Source organism: Callorhinus ursinus, unplaced genomic scaffold (genome assembly GCF_003265705.2).
Source record: "Callorhinus ursinus isolate GAN/ISIS: 27379988/994484 unplaced genomic scaffold, GSC_fseal_2.0 scaffold18, whole genome shotgun sequence".
Lineage (NCBI taxonomy): Eukaryota > Metazoa > Chordata > Mammalia > Carnivora > Otariidae > Callorhinus > Callorhinus ursinus.
Genome location: NW_027397080.1, coordinates 16,477,663 through 16,504,432, shown reverse-complemented (window position 1 = coordinate 16,504,432; position 26,770 = coordinate 16,477,663). Strand labels below are relative to the sequence as shown.

Genomic DNA, 26,770 nt, shown 5'->3' with positions numbered 1-26,770 from the left:
CTCTCTCTCTCTCTCTCTCCCCCCCCCTCCCCCCCTCCCTCTCGTCAAACAAGTTCTTCTCCACTGAGCAATCCCAGGGGGCCCTGAACCTCGGTTCCAGCCAAGCTCGCAGGCTTTCCCCGCCTCCACATCCTTAATCCACAGCCTTTGCATTTGCCATTCCTTCCACCTGGAATGCTCTCTCCTCCCGGAGCGCCTGTGATGGGGAAAGGGGGGTGCCTGAGGGAAAGGATCTGGAATGATGCTCCCCTACCTCCTCACTCCCCTCCCCTCCATCTCCCACGCTGCATGCCTGACCTCCCCCCTCCCAGCGTGGGGGGATGAGGCAGCATCAGGAGGGGGAGGACTCCGTGAAGGGCCCTCTATGGGGTTTTTCACCTGCTCAGAAGAGGGAGACAGAAATGAAAGCTCTAGAAAAACGCCTGCTGCTCTGCTCCGGAGGCCCCAGCTCTGGAAAGCCTCCCTGCCTTCCCACTGGGGCAACTTCTCTTCCTCCCCCTCATCCTGCAGGCAGGTGCCACAGTCAAGGAACATGGGTGGGTGGCAGGCCAGAGAGATGTGGGTTCAAATCCCATTCCTGGGCGCCTGGGTGGCTCAGTTGGTTAAGCGACTGCCTTCGGCTCAGGTCATGATCCTGGAGTCGCGGGATCGAGTCCCACATCGGGCTCCCTGCTCGGCAGGGAGTCTGCTTCTCCCTCTGACCCTTTTCCCTCTCGTGCTTTCTATCTCTCATTCTCTCTCTCTCAAATAAATAAATAAAATCTTAAAAAAAAAAAAAAGAACAAATCCCATTCCTGTCCCCTATCCAGTAAATGGCCTTAGCAAGAACCTTGGGCTCCCACACACCTCATTTCTTGTTGTGCCCTTTTAGGACACAACAGCCCTGCCTCTCAGGCTGCTGTGAGGGCTAGGTGGGGTGCCAGATGGAAGTGCCTGGCACACCCGAGGTGCTTGGCGATGGAGCAAACACAAGCGCCTGTGCGTGCCCAACACAGCTCTCAGCACCTTGCAGATATTAGCCCATTGAATTCCCCGTAAGGTGGGTACCTTTACTCTCCCCTTTTGACAGATGAGGAAACAGGCACAGAGAGATGAGATACCTTGTCCAAGGTCACATAGCCAGTAAGAGGCAGAGCTTCATCTCCGTTCTTACCTACCACACTACGGTGTGCTCAGTACCGGTTGTCAGGAGTATTGTTGCTGTGATCTGTTTTTATCTGCACTGACTCTATGCCCCCAGTGAGTACATGTTATTCTTCTCCCACATTCAAAATCTTGCCTGAATTTTCCCTCCTTCGTGACATCTTCCAGGCTGTTCATTTAAAGAGCATATATTGCTCTCTCCTCTGGCCAGGCCAATGCAGGGCACTAGGGACCAGTGATGCATCCACGGAGTCTCTGTTTTTCAGCAGCTCCCAATCTGGTGAGGGAGAAAATACATAAAAAAAATTTTTTTTAAGATTTTTAAAATTTATGTATTTGAGCCCCTACATACATAAAAATTACAATAAAAGAGGGAGGGGCACCTGGGTGGCTCAGTCGTTGAGCATCTGCCTTCTGCTCAGGTCATGATCCCAGGGTCCTGGGATGGAGCCGCCGTCCAGCTCCTGGCTCAGTGGGGAGCCTGCTTCTCCCTCTGCCTCTCCCCCTGCTCATGCTCGCTCTCTCTCTCTCTCTCTCTCTCTCTGTATCTCTGTGTCTCGAATGAATAAATAAAATCTTTTAAAAAATATACAATAAAAGAGGGAAACACCAATTGCAGCAGGAGCCGTGAGCTCACAAAAGCTTACACTCAACCTAATGCAACTGAGGGACTGCGCAGGTTCATAGAGGATGGGTCATTTGAGTGGGGCCTTGAAGGGTGAGTATGAGTTTCTCAGATAGGGTTATAAAGTAAGAACATAGACTATGACATGTAGGAGGCACCTGGGTGGCTCAGTCGGTTAAGCGTCTGCCTTCAGCTCAGGTCATGATCCCAGGGTCCTGGGATCGAGCCCCGCCTCGGGCTCCTTGCTCAGCGGGGAGCCTGCTTCTCCTTGTCCCTCTGCCTGCCACTCCCCCTGCTTGTGCACTGTCTCTGTCAAATAAATAAAATCTTAAAAAATATATATATATATATGACGGTAGTGCAGACCCTGCAAAAGGGACTGGATAAAAGCTAGAGAATAACATAGCTGGGGTCAGTTCTATGCCAGGACCTGTATGTATATGCTGCAGGTGTAGAGGTGGAAAGATATTAACTGGGCCCTGAAGATGCCTCCATACTTGGTGTGGGGGGATAGAAAGCAACAAGTAAGGCAAAAATATCCATATTAAGAAAATTCCAGAAGGCCTTTGAGATTACCAAAAAGAGACCTAACCCTGTCAAGGGGTCAGTGAAGTCTTCTTGGGGGGATAGCTGATGGCTAGGCTGAGCCTCAAAGAGCAGAGCCAGATGATGTCACCTACTGCCACTCCAGCCCATGTATGAATTCAACACAAAAACAATGCTAACTCTAAAATAAGAGTTAGGAACCCTAATAAAGTTCTAATTTTTCTCATGAGTGCTATTTAAATGTTTTTTTTTTAATTATCAAACATCAAATTAGTTTTTTATTTTATTTATTCATTTGAGAGAGAGAGACAGAGAGAACACAAGCAGGGGGAGAGGCAGACTCCCTGCTGAGCTGGGAGCCTGACATGGGGCTCCATCCCAGGACCTGGAGATCATGACCTGAGCCGAAGGCAGACGCTTAACCCTCTGAGCCACCCAGGTGCCCCTCAAATTAGTTTTTTAAAATAATATTTTGGGGCACCTGGGTGGCTCAATCGGTTAAACATCTGCCTTTGGCTCAGGTCATGATCTCAGGGTCCTGGGATCGAGCCCCACCTAGCAGGGGCGGGCTCCCCGCTCAGCGGAGAGTCTGCTTGTCCCCCTGCCCCTCCCCCTCCTCATGCTCTTACTCAAATAAATAAAATAATATTTTAAAAAATAATATATATATATATTTAGTGTCCCTGCTTTGCTGGTACCCTAAACACGTGGTCGCTCTGCTCGTTGGGTAATCTGACAGGGTGACAGGCCAGAGGGAGTCATCCAGGTGAGAGGTGGAGAAGGGTGTGGAAAGCAGAGGGACTTTCACATGCAAAGGCCCAGAGGCAACAGAAAAGATGGCACTTTGGGGAAAAAGGAAATCCTCTAATGAGAGCTGGCAAGTGGGAAGAGGTGGCAATAGAGAATCGGACTGGATTCTCAGGGAGCCAGGGAGGCAGGGTTGGGCTTTAACTGGGATGCACCATAATCCAATGTCCCTCTTGCGAGCTCACTCTGAATGTTTCTAGAGACCTATTTCTGGTTTGAATCCGTTCATTCCAGAGACACTATGTACCTACTACGTTTCAAGCACTGACCCAGGTGCTAGGGCTGCAACAGATAATTAAGGGCTCGGCGGGCAGAGCGAGAGGTGGCAGGGACACCGAGCGCCACCCGACAGTGGGACGGCGGGGTCCGGCTGGACAAAGGCTCGGAGTGTGGAAGCACGAGCCCTGCAGAAAGAGCCAAGCCCGGTGCTGGACAATGAAGCAGTGAAGTGGGAGATGGCGTGCAGGCTCTTGCCGTCAAGAGGCCAGTGATTCCTGGAACAGAAGAAGAAAGGAGTGAAAACGGGCGTAGAGGCAATGGGTGAGGGGTGAAAAATCCTCATCTTGTAACCTCCTGAGAAGGCAGCCAAGTGGGCAGAGGGGCAGAGACCCAGCCAACCCCTTCAGCGACCCCCATGCTTTCCCAGCCCTGCTGAACCCCGCAGCCTGTCTCCTCGGGGCTCCAGAAGTCAGGCCAAACCCTGAAGGAGAGCTGAGGCGGGTGAGGAGGGGGTGAGGAGGGGGTAGGGGATAAGCGTCAGCCTCTGCCCAGCAGGGCCTTCCTTCCCAGCTGAGGAGCCAGAGGTTACAGGGAAGGATTAAGGAGTTGGTTGCTTTTTTACCCAAACTGTGGCTGCATCTCTCTCTCTCTCTCTCTTTCTTTTTTTTTTTAAAGAAGAATGTTCCTGTACACGCACCCGGAGGCTTTTGCAGGAGGCGGCTGTTGGAGAACCCGGAAAACAAGCCAAGAAACAAGAGAGAGGAAGAAGACCACGCCTCGCCTGGCGGATTCCTAATGGCCCAGGAGACCTGAGGCTTTACTGTGGGAGGCTGGGGGGGGGGGGGGGGGAGCAGGGGGGGGCGGTGCTGGCTCGGGTGGGAGGGAAGGGCAGGCCGAAGGACAGCCACTTGCTGGTCGGTGACCTTGGGCGGGATGCTGCCTGCTTCCCTCTGGTGAGAATGGGGAGGAGGGGGGCAGGGGCAGGGCTGGCCGGCTGAGGTCACAGGAAGGCCCCTTCCAGCCTGAAACGCGATCTCGGGATGTGGGGCCTGCCAACCTGCAGCGACCCTGGGCCAGCAGAGATGAAAGGCTGCCTGTCCCCAGCTTCCGGACCCCCGAGGCCCCAGTGCCTCAGACTTGAAGGGCAGCAAAGCTGCTGCAGCTGGCTGGAGCCGGTTGCTGGACTCCCCACCCCACCTGATGTCATCCAACCCTCCCTTCCCTGTTTAGCTGGGGACACTCAGGCCCAGAGAGGGCTGCTGACCTACCCGAGGTCACACAGCAAGTTGGAGGCTGAGCCAGGGCTCACCACAAAGTCTTTGGACTCCAAGTCCAGGCCTCATTCCCTTTCCCAGAAACTTGGCTGCCTGGGGGCTTACCCCAGGGAGCTGGAGAGACCCAGGGTTAGGGGAGAGAGTTGGGAGCTGTGTCCTTTGAAGTCAAGACTTAATGTTGACTAAAGTGCTTTTTCTTTTCTTTTTTTTTTTTTTTTTTAAGACAAAAAAGAACGTTCAGCCCCCTGCCATGAGCCTGGACTTGCTCTGCCGGCAGGGGAAGGAATGCAGCTCTGGCCACCGCCGCCCTGGTGGCTAACTGCAGCCTCAGCCCCTGCTGCTGCCACCCCAGTGGGCACGGGGACAAAGGCCTCTTCTCAGGCCTGTCCTCTCCAGCTCCCTGGATCAGTGGGGGCAGAGCATCAACCAGGAGGCTTGGTTACTGACCAGCCGAGTCGCTGTTCCTTTCTGGGCCTTCGTGCCCTTTCTAGAAAATGGGAGCAGAGCATCTGCCTGACCTACCTCTCAGCATTGTGTGGGGGCTCCAAAGGGGTAAAGTCACAGACCAAAATACGGACCTCTCCGCACCTCTTTCAGCCTGAGGCTCTGCCTAATCAGACACCCCTGTGCCTCCCCTGACCCTCCCGCCTTCCCTCTTGCTTCACCTGGCCGGCCCGACTCACTCAGTTCGGCTCGGCAGGACCGTCCCTCGCTCTGGGGAGCCTTCCCTCACCTCCAGACTGCACCGCTCCTTCAGGGTATCTTATCACTGTTGTAATTAAATAATTAATTGTGTGATTGGACCTGTCTCCCTGCTAAAATGTGAACTCCGGGAACAGCTGACACCGAAGGCTTACCCAGTACCAGAGACTCTTAGTCCCTGTGGCAGATAGTGTTAGTTCTCCCATCTTACAGGTGAGCAAACTGAGACAATGAGAGGTTCAGTGACTTCCCTGAGGTCACAGCCAGCTGGAGGCTCGGCCAAGACGAGCACCGAGGGATTGCAGAACCAGGATTCAAATCCAGACCCCAGGCTGTAACTATTACTCCACGAATAAGGCGGGTTTAGCCTATTCCCTGCTTATCCCCAGTTCCCAGAACATCCGGTATACAGTAGGTGCTCCGTGTATCCTGGGTGAATGAATACACAAGCAGGTGATGAATACACATTTTGGAGGAGAATAAAGCACCTCCCAGAAGTGAGTTTTGCAGGTGCTAAGTGTGGAGCTGAGCCATGGTTGGGGGACGGGGTGCCCAATAAATTGTGAAAGACCAATTATTGGGCTTCCCTCCGGAGTGCACACATGGGCCAGAAACCCCGGACGTCATCTTTGACTAATCCTTCCATTTCATCCCCAAGTTCTGCTTGGTTTCTCCCCAGTAAACTCCTCTTCTCCGTCCCTCGACCCTCATCTCTTTCTTGGATTTTTTTATTTTCATTTTTTTTAAGATTGTATTTATTTATTTGACAGAGAGAGACACAGCAAGAGAGGGAACACAAGCAGGGGGAGTGGGAGAGGGAGAAGCAGGCTTCCAGCTGAGCAGGGAGCCCGATGTGGGGCTCGATCCCAGGACCCCGGCATCATGACCGGAGCCGAAGGCAGACGCCCAACGACTGAGCTGCCCAGGTGCCCCTTTCTTGGATGTTTTTATTTTTTTATTTTTTTTATTTTTATTTATTTTTTTTTTGTCTTGGATGTTTTTAAAGTAAGCTCTGTACCCAATGTGGAGATTGAACTCATGACCCGGAGAACAAGAGTCACCTGCGCTACTGAATGAGCCAGCCAGCTGCCCTTTTCTTGGATTTTTGTAGCAACTCCTGCACAGGTTTCTCTGTCTCTAACTCCTTCGATGTGGGCCCTCTGTATAGAAAGCTGAGTGTGAGTGCTATCCCTCTTTACTCTCTCCTTCACTAATGAAACTTCCATGGCCCCACGGCTCTCTGGATAAAGCCCATACTCCTCACCAAGGCTTCTGCCATTAAGCCCTGCCTCTACCCCTCCAGTCTCACCCCTGCCCCTCTCCTCCACATGTCCTTTGCCCAAGCCACTCTATGTAGTAGAAGTTAAGAGCATGGAAGCAGAGAGACCTGGGTTCAAGTCTTGGTTCCGCCACGTACAGCCATGAGAGTTTGTAAACAAGTCAGTTCCCCTCTCTAGGCCTTGAGTTACTGCATCTAGAAAATGGGCATAATTCGGGGAGACGAACCATGAGAGATGATGGACTCTGAAAAACAAACTGAGGGTTCTAGAGGGTAGGGGGGTGGGGGGATGGGTTAGCCTGGTGATGGGTATTGAGGAGGGCACGTTTTGCATGGTGCACTGGGTGTTATGAACAAACAATGAATCATGGAACACTGCATCAAAAACTAATGATGTAATATATGGTGATTAACATAACAATAAAAAAATTAAAAAAAAAAGAAAATGGGCATAATTCTAATACCTACTACACAGTGTCACTGTAAGGAGTAAATGAATACAGAAGGTGCTGAGCACAGTATCTGACATCCCCAATGGTCACTATAATTCTAATACCCTCCACTGTCACAAAGAGCATTTCTTACTGTTGGTTTTACTTATTCTTTATGACCCAGCTCAAATGTCACCACTTAGAGGAAGTTTTCCTTGATATTCACACCCTGTTCCGCAGGTGAAGTCAGTCTCACTTTCTATACTCACTTGCACTTTGCTCCTCTATAAAGCACTTGTATATTTTGCTCTCTCTTTCTCCCATTACCCCAAGAATTCCTGGAGAGGAGGAATAATACCCTTTTACGCAAGCACCTGCCTGGTACGCAGCAGGTGCTCAGAAATGTTGGTTGAATTGAATGGAGTCACCACTTTCAGCGCCTCAGCGAGCACCTTGCAAGGAGAAGGCCTGAGTGGTGAGACAGCTGGACTCTGCTGGGCCCTGGTGCTGGGTATATTGGTGTGTGTGTGGGAGTAGGAGGGGGTGAAGGAAACTCCTGACCTCTGGGCTTTTCCTGGTGGGACCCTTTAGTCTCCTCTCCAAGGGAGGAGAGAAAGGAGAGGATGTGAGTAGGTCCAGGTGCTGACAGGGGTGAGGTGGGGCTATGGCAAGAGCTGGGGCGTGGGTGGGAGCTGGCTGACTCCAGCTCCTCTAAGACCAGGGTTGGGCCTGGCATGACAGGGCCTCACAGCCCAAGTCCCCGCCTGCAACACCTGGGTTAAGTGACTTTTCAAGTTGTAAAGCTACATCTTGATTTGCAAGGAAGCAAAACTCCAAGCCTGTCTTTGATTGCTGAGCAGGGAGAAAGGGGGGTGTGTCCTTTTATTCGTGGTTGTGCATAGGCCATACCTTGCAGTCCTGGGCACATCAAAGAAGGTAATACTTGATTTTGCGAACCCAGTTATCCCTAACTGTTGCTTCAATTGCTGCTCCTGCCAAAACCCTTTCTTGGGACACCCCGGGTTGGCTTAGTCAAAAGAGCATGAGACTCTGGATCTCAGGGTCGTGAGTTTGAGCCCCACATTGGGTGTAGAGATGACTTAAATTTAAAAAGAAAGAAGAAACTTACAAACCCTTCTCTGGGCACCTGGGTGGCTCAGATGGTTAAGCGTCTGCCTTCGGCTCAGGTCATGATCCCAGGGTCCTGGGATCGAGTCCCACATCGGGCTCCCTGCTCCTTGGGAGCCTGCTTCTCCCTCTGCTTCTCTCTCTCTCTCTCTCTCTCTCTCTCTCTCCCTCCCTCTCCCCACCTCTGTTGCTCATGAATAAATAAATAAAATCTTTAAAAAAAAAAAAAAAAACAACCCTTCTCTGACTGCCTAGTACGCTCAGGATAAACTCCCAGTTCCTAACCCAGCCTATAACGCCCTGGCTTCTCAGACCCCTACCTCCTCTTGGATTCTCTCACACTTCACTCTCCCCCTGCCTTCGCTTCTTCTGGCCTTTTCTCAGTTCTTCTAATATACCTTGCCCCTTCTTTCCACTGGGCCTTCAACACATTGTTTTCTCTGTTTTTGAATGTTTTTTCCCCATCCCCTGACAATTCTGTTTTATGTTTAGTGATTTTGATGCCTAAGAAATTTTTGCCTATCCCAAGATCATGGAGATATTCCCATACATCTTCTTCTAGAAGCTTTATAGTGTTAGCTTTCACATTTAGGTTCGTGATTCATCTTGAATTATTATTTTTTTAAGTAAGCTCTATGCCCAGTGTGGGCTCCAACTCACAGCCCTGAGATCAAGAGTCGTACACTCTACCACTGAGCCAGCCAGGTGCCCCATCCTGAGTTAATTTTCGGGCCGGGTAAGGTAGGGGTTGAGAATCATTCCTATCTCTAAATTCCTGCTCATTCTGTACAGTTCAGCTTATCCCTCACTTCCTTTGAGAAGACTTCCCTGACTACCCCACATGAGCTAAGGGCTACTCCACAGCCCTTAGCACCTTCTACTTTTGTTGTAGCTACTTGTCACAATTGTAATTAATCAATTATTGGTGTAATTAGTTAACATCTCAACTCCTCTACTATACTGTAGCTCTGGAAGCTCAATGCTTGTGTCTATCTCTGGGTGGCTCAGTTGGTTGACTGCCTTCAGCTCAGGTCATGATCCTGGAGTCCCGGGATCAAGTCCCACATCGGGCTCCCTGCTCAGCGGGGAGTCTGCTTCTCCCTCTGACCCTCTTCCCTCTCGTGCTCTCTATCTCTCAATTCTCTCTCTCTCAAATAAATAAATGGAATCTTTAAAAAAATTTTTTTGATTGAAATATACGTTCAGATGAGTGCACATACCAAAATGTACAACTCAATGAATTTTCACAAACTGAACGCACCCATGTAACTTGTACCCAGATCAAGATGCAGAACATTTCCTGCCCAGGAGCCCCCTCATATCCCTACCAGCTCGGACTGTCTTTTTTACCCTTGTATTCTTAGCAACCAGCATAGAGCCTGGCATTATTAGGCTCTCAAAAAACAAAAACAAACACACACAAACCCACAGAAAAAAACCCTTTGTTGAATGAATGGATTAGTTGATGATGCTTAATTTTTCTTCAAAGAACTAGACACGGAATCCAGTCTCAGTTCTAGTTCCAGTTTGGTGTGACCTTGAGGAGGTCCCTTCTGCTTTTGTGGTATCAGTTTGCTTATTTATGAAATGGGGGTAGATGAAGGGGAGGTTGGATTTGGGGCTTTTCCAGATCTGGCATGTGAGGCAGAATTTACCTCCCAGGCTCTGATAATACATTGTTGGGGACTATTTTGGTCTGCCTGAAAATGAGGACCTGGGAGGATTAGAAACTTGCTCTAGGTTGAGTGTCAGAAACCTGCACCTGAGGGCGCCTGGGTGGCTCAGTTGGTTAAGCGACTGCCTTCGGCTCAGGTCATGATCCTGGAGTCCCGGGATCGAGTCCCACATCGGGCTTCCTGCTCAGCAGGGAGTCTGCTTCTCCCTCTGACCCTCTTCCCTCTCGTGCTCTCTGTCTCTCATTCTCTCTCTCTCAAATAAATAAAATCTTTAAAAAAAAAAAAAAAAAGAAACCTGCACCTGAGAGCCAGAGGACCTGGGTTTGAGTACTGGCCTGGCCTCTGGGTGACCTTGGGCAAGTCCCTTCTCCTCCCTGCACCTTCAGGGTTTCTTCACCTAAAAGGAGGGGTGCTTAGATCTCAAAAGCTTCACAATGATGCTGGCTTCAGGCCTCTGAACACCAAGGTTCAGTTCCTAGAGCATGGGCCACTTGGGCTCTGGGTTCCTCCCTACCTGGCACTGTGGGGGAGGGGGGGCGGAAGGGGGAGCACACGATGCGTTAACTACCTTGGGGAAGAGAGCTCGCAGTCTGGCTAGGGGGACCCAATGTTCAGCCAGGAACCAAATGGAAAATGGGCTGATGGTCCAAATGATTCTCTGTGTGTGGGGCTGAAGGGAGAGGAGCTGGCTTGTTCCAAGGAGGAGTAGGAGACCTGGGGTGGGGGTGGGGGGAGGACAGAGAAAGCTTCCTGGGGGAGAAGACTTTGGAAATTGGCAGGGCAGCCCAGGGGTGCTTCCCAGAGATGGGAGGAGGCAGGAAGGAGGAAATTGGGTCCAGGTGACCACAGAGCAGCAACTTGGCCAGGGAGTAGAAGAGGCGGGGCTGGTGGGAGCTTGGGAGGCCGCCCCACAGCTGGGCCTTGGAGAGGAAGGGAGGGGGCTGACGCCTCTGCCTCTGGCCATGAGAAAGCACCATCTTCTCAGGCCACAGGTTGGGAGGGAGGGCATAGTCATGAGCCCAAGGCAGAGGGGCCTCTCTCTGAGCAGCCCCCCAGGGCCCTGCCCAGCTATCCTGGGCCTGCAGGGCAGGGGGTGAGGAGCGGAGGTAAGCCCCACTCCCCCAGCAACTGCCACATGGCCCTCCTTCAGCCTGGATCACATTTCTGCCTCTTCCTGGCTTTATAGCCTTAGGTTGGGGGTGGGGTGCATTTTTACCATCTCCCATTGCTCAGATGACTGAGGTGCAGTGGTTGCCAGCCAAGTTAAGGAACAGAGTTAATAACTCTGGTAATAGTAATAAATAGCAGAGTTTAAAGTTAAGAGCTGGACTGCCAAGCTCTGCCACTATGAGCTGTGTGACCCCAGACAAGTCCCTTAACCCTCTGTGCCTCGGTTTCCTCATCTGTAACGTGGGATGCCAATATTGCTTTGTCAGAGGGTTGCTGTGAGGATGAAATGAGATGAGAGACGTAAAGCACTGCCGCCTCAGAGGCAAGAAAATGAACAGGCTTTGGAGTCATTCCTCCAGTCTGGGCCTCAGTTTCTTCTTCTCTAAAATGGCACTAATAATTCCTTCCTCTTGGGCATTTGTAAAGATCAGTGAGGGCAAGCTGGTCCCTTATGAGACCCATAAGGGACTTCTTCTCTCCCATCCCCTCCATGCAAGTTCAAGGTCTATTCACCCACTCCCAGCAACTAGCTGTTCCTCGGCCACCCCTCAGGCCTGGAAATTTACCCTGGCAGTGAGGTTTGGATTAGGCAAAGGCCCATCCAGGCCCCGGGAAGCTAGCTCAAGGGATTATAGGACCTTGGAACCCAGAGATCGTCTAGAAGTGGGTAGAGGTGGGTGTGGCCTCTTGGCCTCTCTAACTCCTTGCTCCACGGGGAAGGGCCCAGCAGAAGAGGGCCAGAGTGGGCTCTCTGAAATGCAGGGGCTCCTGCCTCCCTGGTTGCCTGGCTTAAGGGTCACACTACTCCAGAATAAACGACAAAGCCCAATACAGCACGTAGTAGACACATGGGGAATAGTAAGAATGGCTGCCATTCATTATCTTCACAACCAACACTTAAAAGCAGGCACTACTGAGCCCATTTTGAGGCTGAAGGAATGGAGACTCAGAGAGGTAAAGTCATTTGTTTGGGGTAACACAGCTATACGTAAGGGCAGAGCTGAGATTCAGAGCTGGATCTGTCTGATTCCGAAGGGGCTGCTCACTAAGGGATGGGAATCCCAAGGTCACCAGCAGACCCTTGTTGGCTTTGGGCCAGGAGCTAGGTGCTGGACTAGGCCTGGTGTCTGTCCCAGAGTGATGACCAGACCCACTCAGGATGGGAGGGTTTAATCCACCCTCAGAAAGCTGTCTGTGGGGGTGCCTGGTGGCTCAGTGGGTTGAATGTCTGACTCTTGGTTTTGGCTTGGGTCATGATCTCAGCAGGGAATCTGCTTGAGAGTCTCTCCCTCTTCCTCTGTCCCTCCCCCACGTCCTTTCTCTCTCTCCAAAATAAATAAATCTTTTTTTTTAACTTTTTTTTAAAGATTTTATTTATTTATGGGCGCCTGGGTGGCTCAGTTGGTTAAGCGACTGCCTTCGGCTCAGGTCATGATCCTGGAGTCCCAGGATCGAGTCCCGCATCGGGCTCCCTGCTCGGCAGGGAGTCTGCTTCTCCCTTGGACCCTCCCCCCATCTCATGTGCTTTCTCTCTCTCTCATTCTTTCTCTCAAATAAATAAATAAAATCTTAAAAAGAAGATTTTATTTATTTATTTGACAGAGAGAGAGAGAGACACGGCGAGAGAGGGAACACAAGCAGGGGGAGTGGGAGAGGGAGAAGCAGGCTTCCCCGCAGAGCAGGGAGCCCGATGTGGGGCTCGATCCCAGGACCCTGGAATCATGACCAGAGCCGAAGACAGACACTTAACGACTGAGCCACCCAGGCGCCCCAATAAATAAATCTTAAAAAAAAAAAAAAGGAAAGAAAGCTGTCCGTGAGCCCAGAGCACAACCCTCTAGTAGCCTTCTAGCTAAAGTTATTTATTCACTCTACACACATTTGTACCCACTCCTGTATGTGGGGCCATATGCTGGACCCTGGGGAGCCTAGATGAATTGGACTTGGACGCTGACCTCCAAGTGCTGCTAGTCTGCTAAAGGAAGCACATACATTGCTAGAAAACCTTATTAGAGGGTGAGGTGGCCTAGGGATTAAGCACATGAGCTGTGGCAGCCAGCCGCCTGAGGTTGAGGCGCAGAAAGAGAGGGGGAAGGTATCCCACGCGGAGGAAAGAGCTCTGTCGCTTGTTACCTTTGGAAACTAGGTTAGTCCCTTCAAGTTTCTGAGCCCCAGTTTCACACGAGTAAAATGGGGCTGATGATAAGATACTTTCGTAAAGAGAGGCGCCTGGGTGGCTCAGTCGTTAAGCGTCTGCCTTCGGCTCAGGTCATGATCCCAGGGTCCTGGGATCGAGCCCCGCATCGGGCTCCCTGCTCCGCGGGAAGCCTGCTTCTCCCTCTCCCACTCCCCCTGCTTGTGTTCCCTCTCTCGCTGTCTCTGTCAAATAAATAAAATCTTAAAAAATAAAAAAAGATACTTTCGTAAAGAATATCATGAACCTGAAATACTTCTATAAAGCCTAGCAGAGAGGAAAAAGCATCCACTGAATCTTAGCTCTCTGTAATTAAGTGTAATGGGGGCATAGAGGAGAAACTTACTCTTGTTGGGGACAGGGGTCAGGAGAGGCTTTTTGGAGGAGGCCTATCTGTGTTGGGCCCCGAAGCTCGAAGACTTCACCTGGAGAAGTGGGGGAGGCGAGCACCACAGGGACAAAGGCCTGGAGCCATGAAAGGATGTGACCTGTTCGGGTGTGGCTGAGCAGAGTCTGGCCGGAGGAGGAGCGATAGGAAATGAGGCTGGCAAGGCGGTTTCAAGGGCCTCCCCAGTGACTTGCTGCTCAGGGTTTGGACTTTAAAAGACTGGGGACAGAGCACGATTTTAAGAGCTGGGAAGGGACACGTCGTGCCAATTGTAGAAAGATGATTCTAGCTGAAGTGTGGAGAGTGAAATGGATGCCGGGGAGCAGATCTGAGGGTGTGCCCCCATGGGTTAAAGCCCCCCAGTGGCCCCCAGCAGCCTGCAGATGAGACTCTGACTCTTTTACTTCTGCCTGCCCACGTGGCCTGCCCACATGCTCTTTCCTCCGCGTGGGATACCTTCCCCCTCTCTTTCTGCGGCAAATTCCTCACCCTCCCTCAGGTCTCCGTTTAGCCACACTTTCTCTTGGAAAGCTCTCCTAGGCACCCCTGTTCCAGATTAGGTCCTCCTACTCCTCCTGTGGACTTGCCCGTCTCCTGCACTAGACTCAGAGACTGTGTGGTCCTGCTTACCGGTGTGTGCACAAGGCCCAGCCTAGCGCCCAGCACATAGGGGGCGCTCAATGCATAATCAGATGGACCAAGGAACTAGTGAGGGAATGGATGGGCTCCTTAGGGGGCAGGTGTGATTGGGGTGAAAATGATAGGGTCCGAAGTAGCAATGAGGAGAGAGAAGACGGTGGTACGTGGTAGAATTGACAGGACAGGGGATTGATGAGAGGTGAGCATGGTGGGGGCGGGGGTAGGGGGGTGGGGACAGTTTCCCATAACTCGCAGGTCTCTCCCTTGAATAAGCCTGATGCTTTAACCAAGATAGGAAACATGGGTAGGGGGGCGCCTGGGTGGCTCAGTCGGTTAAGTGGTTAAGCGTCTGCCTTCAGCTCAGGTCATGATCCCGGGGTCCTGGGATGGAACACCTCATTGGGCTCCCTGTTCAGCGGGGAGTCGCTTCTCCCTCTCCCTCCGCTCCTCCCCACCCCACTCATACTCTCTCTCTCTCTCTCAGATAAATAAATAATAATCTTAAAAAAAAAAAGGGAACATGGGGGTGGGGGAAGAAGGGGGAGGAGCAGGCCAGGGCAAGAGACTGGGGCCCTGGCCCAGGCTCTTCCCTGGAAAGCTCTTCCTCCCTGTCTCCCCACTGGTGGATCGCCGTCAATGTCTGCTGCCCTCTCAGGGAAGCTATGCTGACCACCCTAGGTAGGCCGGCCCCCTATAAATTAATCTCTGCCAACACATCCTCTTCATTTCCTCCCAGTCCTTGCCATGATTGTAATCAGGTGTCTATTGATTTGGATTTTGTCTATAGTGTGTCTTCACTAGATTGGAAGTTTTGGGACGGCAGGGATCTTGCTGGTGTTACTGACCGTGTATACCTGGCAGTCTCCCTGGCCCATAGTAGATGCGCAGAAACAGATTTGTTGTATGAATGAGTGAACGAATGAAGAAATGAATGAGTGAACGCCTTGAATGCCACAATAAGGAATTTGACTCTTGGCCTCGAGGGACTGGAGAGCCACGGAAAGTTCTTCAGGAAGGCCACGTCAGGATTCAGCTTGTGTTTTAGAAGGCTCTCCCCTGGGGGCTGTGTGGAAGATTGATTGGGAGGGAAGGCAGGGGGAATTGAGGAGCCACTGGGGGAGACAAAGACACAGCACCTGGGCCCGGGCTTGGGAGTGCCCCCCCCCCACCTCCCGCCTCCCCGGGCCAGGCCTGTTGTCTCTGAGCCCAGCAGCGGGCGGTGGGAAGAGCCGAGCTGGCAAAGCTGACACTCACTAATCACGGCCCTCACCCCGGAGCCGCACTGACTGTCTGGTCTCCATGGAGACACGGCAACCTCCGGCCACTTGTTAATGGCAGCTCAACAAGGCTGCAGCAACGGGGACAGGCCTGACCAGCGTGTCCCAGCCCCGCACCACCTGTCCCAGCCTGGGCCTCTGCAGCAAACCCCAGGGCGGCCTGAGTTGGGGGATAGGACCAGAGGTCTGGTGGCGGGGAAGCTCCCCCCCCACCCCTCCCCTCTCTGGCCCCGCCTCCCTTGGCACTGCCAAGCAGTGAGAGGGCAGAGCCCTGGCCGACTCCTCCGCAGGGCTGCTGGGAAGCTGAGCTCATGCAGGTCACCCAGGCAGGGCCAAAGGGCTGGAGGGGGATGGTGAGGAGAGTGTGTGGGGAGGGACCTGCTTGCATCCCACACACAAGAGGAATGGAGGGGAGGGCGCTTCGCTTGCCCTGACAACCCTCTGCTCTGCTAGCCCGAGGCAGGGACCCGATTGGGAACCATCTGTCCAGAACCTCTTCCCTAGTTTGCTGTCACTACATCTGAAATCTGAAATGCCACCATTAGCAATTCACTCCTTCGGGAGGCAGCGTGGCATAGCACAAAAAACACTGGCTTTGCAGTCAGGCAGGGCTGGATGTACGGCCTGGCTCTGTCCCTCTACTTTTGACAATTGATTTCCCCATCCGCAAAATGGGATGGTAATCGTCCCCACTCAGACGCATGTTCGCATGTTCGAGCACGCGCACTTCCCCAGGCTTACTCCGACTTCTCCCGGAAGCCTGGGCTCAAATACCTCGACTCCTCCCAGAGCCCTTTCTTCACCCTCACAGATGAGCTGGGAGCCTCCTCCACAGGCCTCAGGACCGATCCCTCAGCCTTCGCCACCCTCCTCTAGCTGCCCCAGATTTGTCTTCCCCACAGACTGCCCTGTAGGGTGGGGCAGAGTGAACTTCTAGAGAGGTTTGTGGAATAAACAAAAAGGTAGGAGGAGAGCCTCCCTCTGCCTTTTGTTCTCTTTCCTCCTCAGGGGGTGCTACGCCCCTAGAACACTGGTGAGGGCCTCTGTTCCTTCCTGCCCTTCATACCTTTATTTGTCCACTTGTCTGTCCATCCACGCATCCATCTTGCAAACACTCCCCGAGTGGGACTTCAGAGAGGACCCAGATGTGACCCCAGCCTACAAGTGAGGCAGAGGCCAGATCCTTGGGTCCAGACACCTGAGGCACCCCCATGGCCTACTGGGGACCTTGGTACAGCTCCCTCCCCCCACCGTGTTTCTCCTTGGTCCCTCCCTAGGCAAATATCCAAGCTGAAAGGGCCCTTGGAGCTCATCTAGTCCAATCGACTGCGGCCAGATGAAGAGACTAAGGCCCAGAGAGGACTGTGGCTTGCCCAGGATCCTACAGCAGCTCCGTTTTTGAGTTGACAGTGTACCAGTTCTGCGGGTCTGCTTGGGAGGCGGCTCTTGGCTCGCTTGGCCCTGCTGACAGCTGTGTTCCCAGTGGCAGCCGGAATGCTGGTGGGAGGCCTGTCTGGCCTTTGAACCCTCACTCCCCAGGGCAGAACCAGGTGGCTCTGGTGGGGCCCAGGGCTGGGCGGCGGTGGGGGGGGGGGCCTCAGGGGGGGCCAGCCCAGATACCGGTGGGGGCGTGGGATGACTGAAAGATGGGGAGCAGCATTGATTCTGGAGGCAAACTCCTAAGGCGAGCTCCTGGGGCAGCTCTGCCCGGCCCTTGCTGGGTGGCCTTGGGTACATCATTCGACCTCTCTGAACCTTAGGTTTCTTATCTGTAGAACGGTGCTAACTTTGTAGGATGAAAATGGTTTGTCAACAGTGACAGCTGTACAGATGTCAGGAATTCTTACTGTTGGACTGAAAGGCTGAGTTTCTGAGAAGGGAGAGGGGAAGGGACCCGCCTGAGGCCACAGAGTGAACTCACATCTCCCTCCTGTGAGCTCCCTGCGCTGAATTGGATACAAGGTTTGGGAGATGAAAGAAGTGTCCGGTCCAGACTGTTGACTGAAGGAGGAGACAGGACCAGAGAGGGGGAGCAAGTTGCCCAAGGTCACCCAGTGAGTCCTGAGTCCGGGGCCAGTGTGGGCCCGGAGCCCAGGCTGGGCACAAGGTCCCCCTGCCCAGCTGCATCGCTTGCTCATCCAGCCCCCTTGGTTTTGTCTCCCCCAGTGAGTGGGCGCAGAACAGGCCCAGCTTCCTTCCTGCCGCCCTGCCCGCCGTCTGCCACGTTGGCAGCCGCCTGCACCCTTCTCGCCCCTGCTGCTGCTGATGCGGCATCAGCCGAGACCAACCCGCCGAGAGTCTGCCCAGAACAGCCAGGGCTGCTGGAGCCGGGGCTGGGTTGGCTGACTCTGCCAGACAGGAGGGAGCGAGCCAGCCGGCGGAGGGAGGGAACAAGGCCTGAGCCAGCCCCCAGCCTTCCCCGTCCTTCTCCACCCTCACCAGCCAAGGGAGGGAGTCAGGAGCCTGGGGTGGGGGAGCCCGAGGGCTGGAGGGTCTGTGTGTGAGGTTCAGAGAGTTGGGTCTGTCTGGGGGAGCGTGCACACTTTCATATGCAGAGAAGAGCCCGTGGGGGCGATTTGTGAGTCTGTGTTTGTCTCCGTGTGCACAAATGCTGCCGCGTGTGTTTGTGCTGGCTCGTGCGTACACCGGGGGTCACTGTGTGTCTGGGTAAGCACAAGGAGAAGCTGTAAGTGTTCTGAGTTGGAACACAGGCCTGTGTTCCGAGAGATGCTGTGTCTAGCGGTTTGTGCACGTGGAAGCCAACTGTTAGTGACAAGGAATCTGTGTGTGCACTGAAGGGTCAGCACGCATGCCTGAATTCACGCATGTCCTGTCTGGGTGTGTTTGGGGCCCCCGTGAATTTGTTGTTGTGCGCAAGAGGATAATAACACAACTGTGAGTTGAAGCTCAAGGGACAGTGGTTGTGCGTGCACAGAGGAACGCTGCACGTGGCTGTGAGCGTGTGCGTGGGTCCACAGCCGTGTGGGCTCCTCTGAAGGTCCCTGGTGTGGGCCCACAGGGCCTCTGGGCCCCGCAGCCTTTGTCAGTGCGCTTACCCAGAGTGAGGCGGGGGACCACTGTGGTGTGGGACCGATGCGCTCGGCCGTGTGTACCGGGCACCGGCGTTGTGTCGCCGCGCTGCATCTGCCCAGGGTGGTGGCGGGGACGGCGGCGGCGGCGGCGCGCGGACACACAACATGCTGTGGGTTTGTGCTGGTTCCGCCGCACAGCGAGGCCCCGTGTGTGATTGTGTTTGTGCGTGTCTGTGAGCACCGTGTGCTGGGAACCGTGCGTGCTTCTGAGTCGGCGGTGAGCTGCGTGTGGGAAGGAGGGGAGGACGCGGCTGTGTCTTTACTTGTCTGGGAGCCCGGGGTCGGATGCGCTCCATGTGCTGCCTCCTGTGTGCACAGGTGGCCTCGGTGCCCAACCGCGTCTTTGTGTGTTTTGGGCCGCCTGCATGTGCACGGGAGGAGGACACGGAGGGGGATTTGAGTGCGTGCCTGTGCAGGCCCCTTTAACGTGGCAAGTCTAAGAAATGTCGGCCTTCTTGGCAGCAGATCTGGGCTTGGTTCCACTGGGGGTGTCTGCAGAGAGGGGCTCTTAGAAGGGACGTGCTTGAGCGAGAGAGACAGGAAGGGAAGGGGGGGCCAGCCCCAGCTCGGGGTTTCCAGGAGGGAAAGCCAGACATTGGAACTTGTCAACGCTACCTCCTTCCCCACCCCCACCTCCCCGACTGCTGCCTCCCCTCCTGGCGCCTGAAGGTTGCTGGCAACCAGACAGACAGACAGACAGTGCACACAGAGACTGGCTCACCGGCACAGAGCCCAAATGTGAGACCCAAATACACAAGCCTGGATGCCAAAGGTCCAGAGAGGGCAGAGGACGTGGCGACGGGTTGAGGGGAACACATGTGTTTGTATGTGTTGGGGGGCAGGGGGTGCTGTTGGCCTCTCAGAACCCAGGCCCAGCAGGGGGAGGAGGCTGCTCTGGTTGGGGGGGCCTCTGGGGAGGGGGCTCTCCTTGCTCTAATCAGACTCCCAAGGCTCCAGGCCTTCTCCCTGTTTATACAACCACGGCAGGGTCTCTGAGAATCTCATTGCCTTAGAAATCATCCCCTGCAACTCCCGCTTTGTACAGAGGCAGAAGGGAGACCCAGAGAGGGACAGCAATTGATCCAGGGTAACACAGCACAGCCAGGAACACAGGGCTGCTTCCCCCAGCTGTGCATGCTGGCCCATGGGCCAGTCAGTCCTAAGCTTTCCTCCCTTGGCGCATCTGTCTCTTTCTCCCTCTCAGGACTTCAGAATCTGACAATGACCCTTGCTTTTTTTTTTCCTCTAGGGCAGCAGAACCTGGAAGAGAAGAGAATTTGGTTTGGGGCCAGGGGCTACTAGGGAAGTGGGATGGGGAGATGGAGAAATCGAAGGAAAGAAACTCAAGGAGAGAGGAAGGAGGGGAGAGAAGTGGAAGGAGGGAGCTGGGGGGAGATCTGAGAAGCTTCGACTCTCCTTGCCTCCACCTCTAGCCTGGGCACCAGGGGCAAACTCTGAGCTCAGAGGGAGTCCTGCCCCTTGGAGGCTGGCCTGGAGACAGCAGGATCGGAATCCTGGGGCTGTTCTGCGTGCGTGTATGATGGGCAGCGACCATATTCGCCTCATGAGAAGTGAGGGAGGGGCTGCAGGTGGGAGAATGGGTTATGTATTGACTGAGGGTATGTGGCCTCTTTAGAGCATGGGAGTTGGGTGTGTTTGAAGTTGTGAGTGTGCTAGGAGTCCGTGTGCATACCTGTGAATGTGTGGCAAACAGACCTGGACTTCACCGGGTCGGGGCAGGATTGTGGGAACGTATATGTTTGTGATAGGCAGAGGGAGAAATTTTACCTGAGGGAATGGTCGTGTGCGTGTGCGTGTGTGTGTGTGGAGGGGCAGGGTTGTGTGATCCTGCACCTACAAGCTCTGTGGAGGCGGTGTTCTGCGTATGTGGGTAAGGAAAGGGTAAGGAAAGCGTCCAGCTCTGTACAGTGTGTGTGTGGCTAGATTTGTGCCCGTGTGTCGTGTGTTTGAGTTGCGTGAGTATTTGTGAGGCATGTAACTGCAGATGTGTGCGGCAGCGTGTACATGTTGGTGACTGTTGTGAGGTACGTCTGTGGTTGTCTGTGTGACTCTTGGCTGCAGGTTGTGTGTGCAGTTGTGTGTATTTGTGGGGGAGTGAATGTTAGGGAGCTGTTCATGTGTGTGGTTGTATATTTTGGGGGACTGGGTTATATGTGTGGTTCTTCAAGCAATACTTCGCTTATTTATTTTTTGTTTATTGTCAAACTTCCCACTTCCCTCACTGGAATGCAACATAAACTCTGTGAGGGCTGGGGAATTTTTGTCAAATCCGCTCACAGTATCCCTAGTGTTTAGAATAGTGCCAACACACGGTCGTCACCAGATCTTACTTCTTCAATGAATGACAAACGAGGTGTATACACTTGGCTAAGTGAGGGAAGTGTGTTCTAGGTATGAACTGTGTGTGTGTCTGGGTGTGTGAATGCATACATGTTGTGTCCACGTGTGTGAGGTCTGAGGCGTAAGCGGCATGTGAACCAAGTGTGTGCACAGGTGCACATGTGTGTGTGTCTAGGTGTGTGACTGTGGGCCTGAAGCTGTGCCCCTCATGTGAGCACTGGGGTGTTGAGGGACGGGGCTGTGTGCGTGCACAGTTGTGTGTGTGTGTGCACGGGGGTGGGAAGGCGCTGTCGGCTGCTCCCAGCCTTCAGCACTCACTCAGCTTCACCCCAGGTCGCCTGCTGCGAAATGTCAGTGGCAGAGAAGCTAAAAATATCCGCTCTCCTCCTCTGCTCACTGCTTGGGCTGCTGGGGCTGTGGGGCCCCAGCAGGCCCCTTGGGCCCTGGGGGGGAGGAGGAGCTGCTGGGCGAGGGGCGGTGTCTCTCCTCAGCACGCTCCCTCCCCCACTTCTTCCTGGGCTCCAAAGTCAGGTCCCAGGCTCACCTCTGTCAGGAAGCCCTCGAGAACCCCCCAGGAGCTGCCACATGCGCGCGTGCGCGCGTGCGCGTGCGTGTGCGTGTGTGTGTGTGTGTGTGTGTGTCCGTCTGTGGTGTCCAGAGCTGCCTGGGAGGGAGAGATGGCCTCCATCAGACTGGGGCTCATCTGAGCAGGACAGTGCCTCTTTTGTCCAGGGATTCCAGAGGACACAGCTTCATACAGGGGCTCCTGGGGGGAGAGGGGGAGCACTGTCATTTCCTTCTGTCTGGGGGCTCCCAGCAAAAGAGCTGGTGCTTTTCTCCCTAGAGCTGAGGGTCAGGGGTACGGCACAGGACATATGGGCTCATCTGGCACCGGTCCTGGGGCCACTCGGGCTCTCTGACCCCAAGGCACAGACGCTGATGCTTAGGGCTCTGGGCCGGGGGGAGTCTCCGCTCTGCCCACACCCTGGGCCGGCATGTGTTTGTGCTACAGGTATTTGTGTGGGAGCGGGTGGGACATGTCAGGGCCTGTGGTCTTTCAGGGACCTGTGCATGTCGGGCTCCTGGGTGTGTCCTGCCTCTGTCAGTGGTGTGCCTTGGGCAATCAATAAAGGTTTGGGGAGTTGTGGGTTTCTTTGTGTGCATGTGGGTGACTCTGTATGTGGGTCCTAACGTAGACCTGCAAACTCTAGCTGGGATAAACTGTGTTCGTGTGAGAGTTGCTGGTGTTAACACGTGGAGGGTTCTGTATATATGTCAGTGTGTTTGAGCGTGTCTCTGTCAGATGGTCAGTGCCTGTATATCCTCTGGATCAAGATGTCTGCGTGTCTTGGTTCCAATCACTTGATTACTGTGTTACTGTGTGTTGGTGTGTCTGTCTGGATGTCATCATGTCAATGGGCGTCTCTGTGCCTATGTGTGTGTGTGTGTGTGTGTGTGTGTGTGTGTGCACACGCCTAAGTCGGTTTGATTTTGTCGGTCTCTATGTTCATGTGTCCCTGTGAATGTTGGTGTTCTCAGTGTGGATTGAAATCTGTGCACAAACTGGGCCCCCCCTCCCCCATCCCTTTCTTAGTCTCCCACCATTTCGGTGTTAAAGGCCTCAGGTTGAGTGTGTGTGTGTGTGTGTGTGTGTGTGTGTGTGTGTCCATCAACTTTCCCCAGCTCCAAAGCCTCCAGCTCTGAGATCTGCCCTCCCACTCTCTCCAGGTTGGACTTGAGGTGGGAGCTGAGGCAAAGGGGGCAGGCAGGCACGGAGCCCACCACAGCCAGGGGCCGGGACTAGGCTGCCACGAGGGCCCTGCCTCAAGCTTTCCTCCAAGCAAGCGCTAAGCCAGAGCCTCGGTTACATGTAAACACCAGCTGTGTCAAGACAGCGCAGCTTCTTCTAGGTCAACAGACAGCTGTGGGGTTGCTAAGCAACCGCCTGGCTCCCCCCCACTAGGCCCCCCTCCCACTGTCTCTACCTGCAAACCCTCTGCTGGCTCTCCCCCCCCACCCCAGGGTACTGCGGTGCCCCTCCATGCCAATTAAAACAGCGGGGCTAAGGGGGGGGGTAGGGGGTCAAGGCTGTATGAAAGGGGGACTCTGAGACTGGGATGGAGGTATGGGGGAGCGTTAACCATTCCAGTGCCACTGCCCCCCTCCCCTCAGTCCTCAGCGCACACCACCACATCACTAGTCAGACTACAGGCAGAACTGAAGTGATGGGAACTGCTGCCCCCCTCCCCTGCAGGTCAAGCCAACACTGGAGCGATGCAGATGGAGAGAGGGGTATGGATTGTACTAGGATTGGTCAAGTGTCCTTGTGCCCACCCCCCCCCCCCCCCCCGCCCCCCCCCCCCCCCCCCGCGCCGCGCCAGCCGGGCAGCCCCGGGCGCAGCGCGCACCTCTCCTCCCACAGGTGGCGGCGCGCACGGGCGGGCACGCACGCACGGGCACGCACACTCGGGGCGCCTGGGGGCGAGCCGTGGGCGCCAGGTGCGCTGGGGCCGCGCTGCTCCCCACTCCCGGCTCCCGCCGCCTATGGGCGTGTCCCCAGGTGCTCCCGAGTGAGCCCCCCGGGGGGGGGGGTACCTGAGGAGGTTCCGCCTGGGCCTGGGCGTGTCCCTCCGTGTGCCTGTCGTGCCTCGGTCTCTGGTTGTCCTTGAGGGTATTCGCCAGTCTGTGCTCATTTGCCTCCCTATCCTGAATGTATGTGGCTCTGGGTGTGAGAGCCGAGGTGTAACCGAGTGTACCTGGGCCTTTGTACATCTGTGCTCCGGGGAGTGATTGTGTCTGCTATCCTTGAGCCTGTGTGTCTGCCCATGCCTGAAGGTGTGTGTATGTTTGTGTCGTTTGTGTGCCCATGGCTCTGAGTTTTCCTCTGGAAAAATGCCCGATTGTGCCTGCGACTCTTTTGGTGTGTGCCCGAGTTAAGTATTTGTCAGTTTGTGTGTGCATCACCCCTTGGTATCTGCATGTGACCCTCTGTCTGGCATCCTTGTGTTTCTGGGCTTAGCTGTGTGTTGAATTGTGCACCTGTGTATATGTCCCCGAGAACCCATCTCTCCATGTATGTCATTGTGTGTATCTGTGAGCGCCCCGAGTGTGTCCTGGAGTGTGGCTGTGTGTCCAGGGGCTGCTGGCTCTGTGCCCTCCTTGGCTTCACTGCCTGCTGCCTGAGTGAGTTGACACCTGCTCCCTGAGCACTGGGCCCCTTCCCCCCCACCTGGCAAGGGCAAGGAAGGACACGGAGACAGAGTCAGACATGGAGGCAGAGACAGACTTGGAGCAGGGACACAGAGAGCCAAGTAGGCTGGAGGGGGGGGGGGTGACCCAGAGTCATGTGATCAGCCTCAGAGCCCAAGACCCAGAAGAGAGAAAGAGTGATGCCAATATCCGGACATCAGAGAGAGGGAGACCCAGAGTCACACAGAGACCCAGAGCACCAAGTCCGGAACTGCTGAAACAGACCAGAGATCAAGGATGTGGCTCCCCAGCCTCCCTCCTTCGCTCTCCCTCCCTTCCTCCCACTCTAGAGTTTCCAGCCCCAGCTGTGCCTCCCACATACCCAAAGCAGAGTTCTCCTGGCCCTGGGAGTCTGTGCCCTGGGACTGGAAACCAGTCTCCTCCTTGAAGCAGCTGGCTGTGTGTGCGTGTGCGTGTGTGTGCACGTGCCACCGTCTGTGTGCTGTCCTGGGCTGGTGTTTGCCTTGCACACAGCCCTTCCCCATCACGCCGTCTTCATCCTGTTGTCTCCATTTTCACAGGTCCAGATCATGCACATCTCTACACACACGCCACACTGTCAGCCACACTCATTCAAACCCAGAAACATGCCCTAGGTCTCCTTCTCTAACACATCTGCACATAGGGCCAGAGGGCCCCCCATGCACACAGCAACCAGCAAGTCTCACCCTCCTAAGATCTCCCAGCCAGACATTCACCCTTCAGCAACCTCCAAGGGCAGCTATCCCCCTGCCACACAAAGGCAACGACAAAAGACCAAATCTGTCAATTCCAAAAGAGGATACACTCAAAGGCAGGGACCCCCTCTGTTTTGTTCACTGCTGCATCCCCAAGTGCCTGGGCCATTGCTTGGAATCCTGTAGGTGCTTAAGAAATATTTGTTGAATGAATGTGTTTACAGTGCCTCTAACAGTCACTCAGAAAACCCATAGTAATTTACAGCCACTCAGTGAAAAACACTAATGGATACCACAGTACATACACAAGAAGGCATCTTACCAACACCTGAACACCTAGGACGACACATTAAATATAGGTGTGTGCACACAGGTGGCTGCTTGTGTGTAAACACTGGGCACAATAGCTGGATTCGTGGTTCTCCGCTTTGCACATTAGAACCACCAGGGTAAGCTTTTAAAAAATCTCATTGCCCAGACCCCACCCAGCCCGATGAAATCAGAACTTCTGGGGCTGAGAACCACTGATCTCAATGAATGGACCTGAAAATGTGGACATGTGGATTATTACCAGGGATGTGGGTGGAGTGGGTTTTCATTTTTAACAGGACAGCAGAGCAGACTCCCAAACCAGATTATTTGGGTTTGAATTCTGGTTATCACAATGCGTGGTCTTTGTAAATTATCGCTCTGCAAGTTGAGTTTCCTGTCTGTGAAACCGGAGAATCATCATTACAATAAAGCCTTATCATAGAATTGTTGTGGAGATGGCATGAATTTTATATAGTTTGGAACAGTACCTGGCACATAATTAAAGAAACTATTTCCTATTCTTGTTTTTTATTTAACCTTTGAGTGAATTTTTTTTTATGAGTGAATTTTTTAAGCAGAATTTTTTTCTTTAAATCATTATGAAAGAGCGAGTGCTCAGAGTCAGACTACTTCTTCCCACTTCCCATGGGGTCTTGGACAAGTCACGTACTCCAGGTCTCTGAACCTGTCTTCTCATCTGTAAATGAGGGGAGTATCTTCTCTACCTCGAGGATTGTTTTGAGGAATAAAAACTTCAGGGAAGTATTTAATAATGGTGGTGAAACCCAAACATCTGGAAGCCACATTGCCTTGATGCTTTTTGCAATCAGGTGCAGGGCTGTGGCTGTGGTAAGGCTGAAATTTCTGAAAAGAACAGATCAAAATGCGGTAGACCCCCCCGCCCCCCCCCCCACCTCGACAGGGTCAGAGAGCCTTCCATCCCAAAGACTGGGCCTGGGCCCTTGGTCCTGGCAGATCTCCCAAGTCGGCTCTCCAAAATACACCTCTGCCCTCTTCACCCCTTACTAAGCCACAGACTGAGCCCCCTCCCTTCCCTGAGCTCCTATTTTCTTGTTGCCCACCGCCCCCCAACTTCACTTTCCAGGAGCTCCCTCTCCAACTCTCCCAGCCCAGAAACTGTAGCTCCACTCTCTGCAGTGAATCCCATCCCACCTCCAAAACCCTCTTCAAGTTAATGAGCCCCCTCGCTGGGCTACAATCACCTCCCTAAACTCCCATTTCCTTCCTGGGTCGTCCCTCCCAACCCCCACCAATTCCCGGGCACACAAGCTTTCACTGCCCTCCCTCCCCATTTCAAGTACAGCCCCAGTCCCGTCCACTGAACTCCCCCTCCTGTCCCCTTTCCTCACTGAAACTCCTCTGGGCACCCTCAGCACCCCCACTGAGCCCTCAGCAACCCCCCAATCCTGCAGCCTGCCCCCACCTGGACAGCGTCCCCAAGCTTCTACTGCTTCCTCAGCAGCGCTGAACACACTTATTTTCTCCCTGCGGGCGATTCATGGGGCTGAAAACAAGCTTCTCTTGCCTCCTGCGCTGGTTCTGTCCATGCCACCTACTTCA

At 53.9% G+C, this 26,770-nt stretch overlaps 1 long non-coding RNA gene across 2 annotated transcripts in view; it reads left to right on the top strand.

Annotated features, from left to right (window-relative positions):
- LOC112812110 (uncharacterized) overlaps positions 1-4,168 on the top strand; it is an 8,538-nt gene extending 4,370 nt beyond the window's left edge. For both annotated transcript variants that reach the window (XR_012381323.1, XR_003205204.2), the window contains exons 3-4: positions 3,356-3,661; positions 4,016-4,168. This is a non-coding gene — a long non-coding RNA (uncharacterized lncRNA). The remainder of the gene's footprint in view (positions 1-3,355; positions 3,662-4,015) is intronic.
- Positions 4,169-26,770: the final 22,602 nt, after the last annotated feature.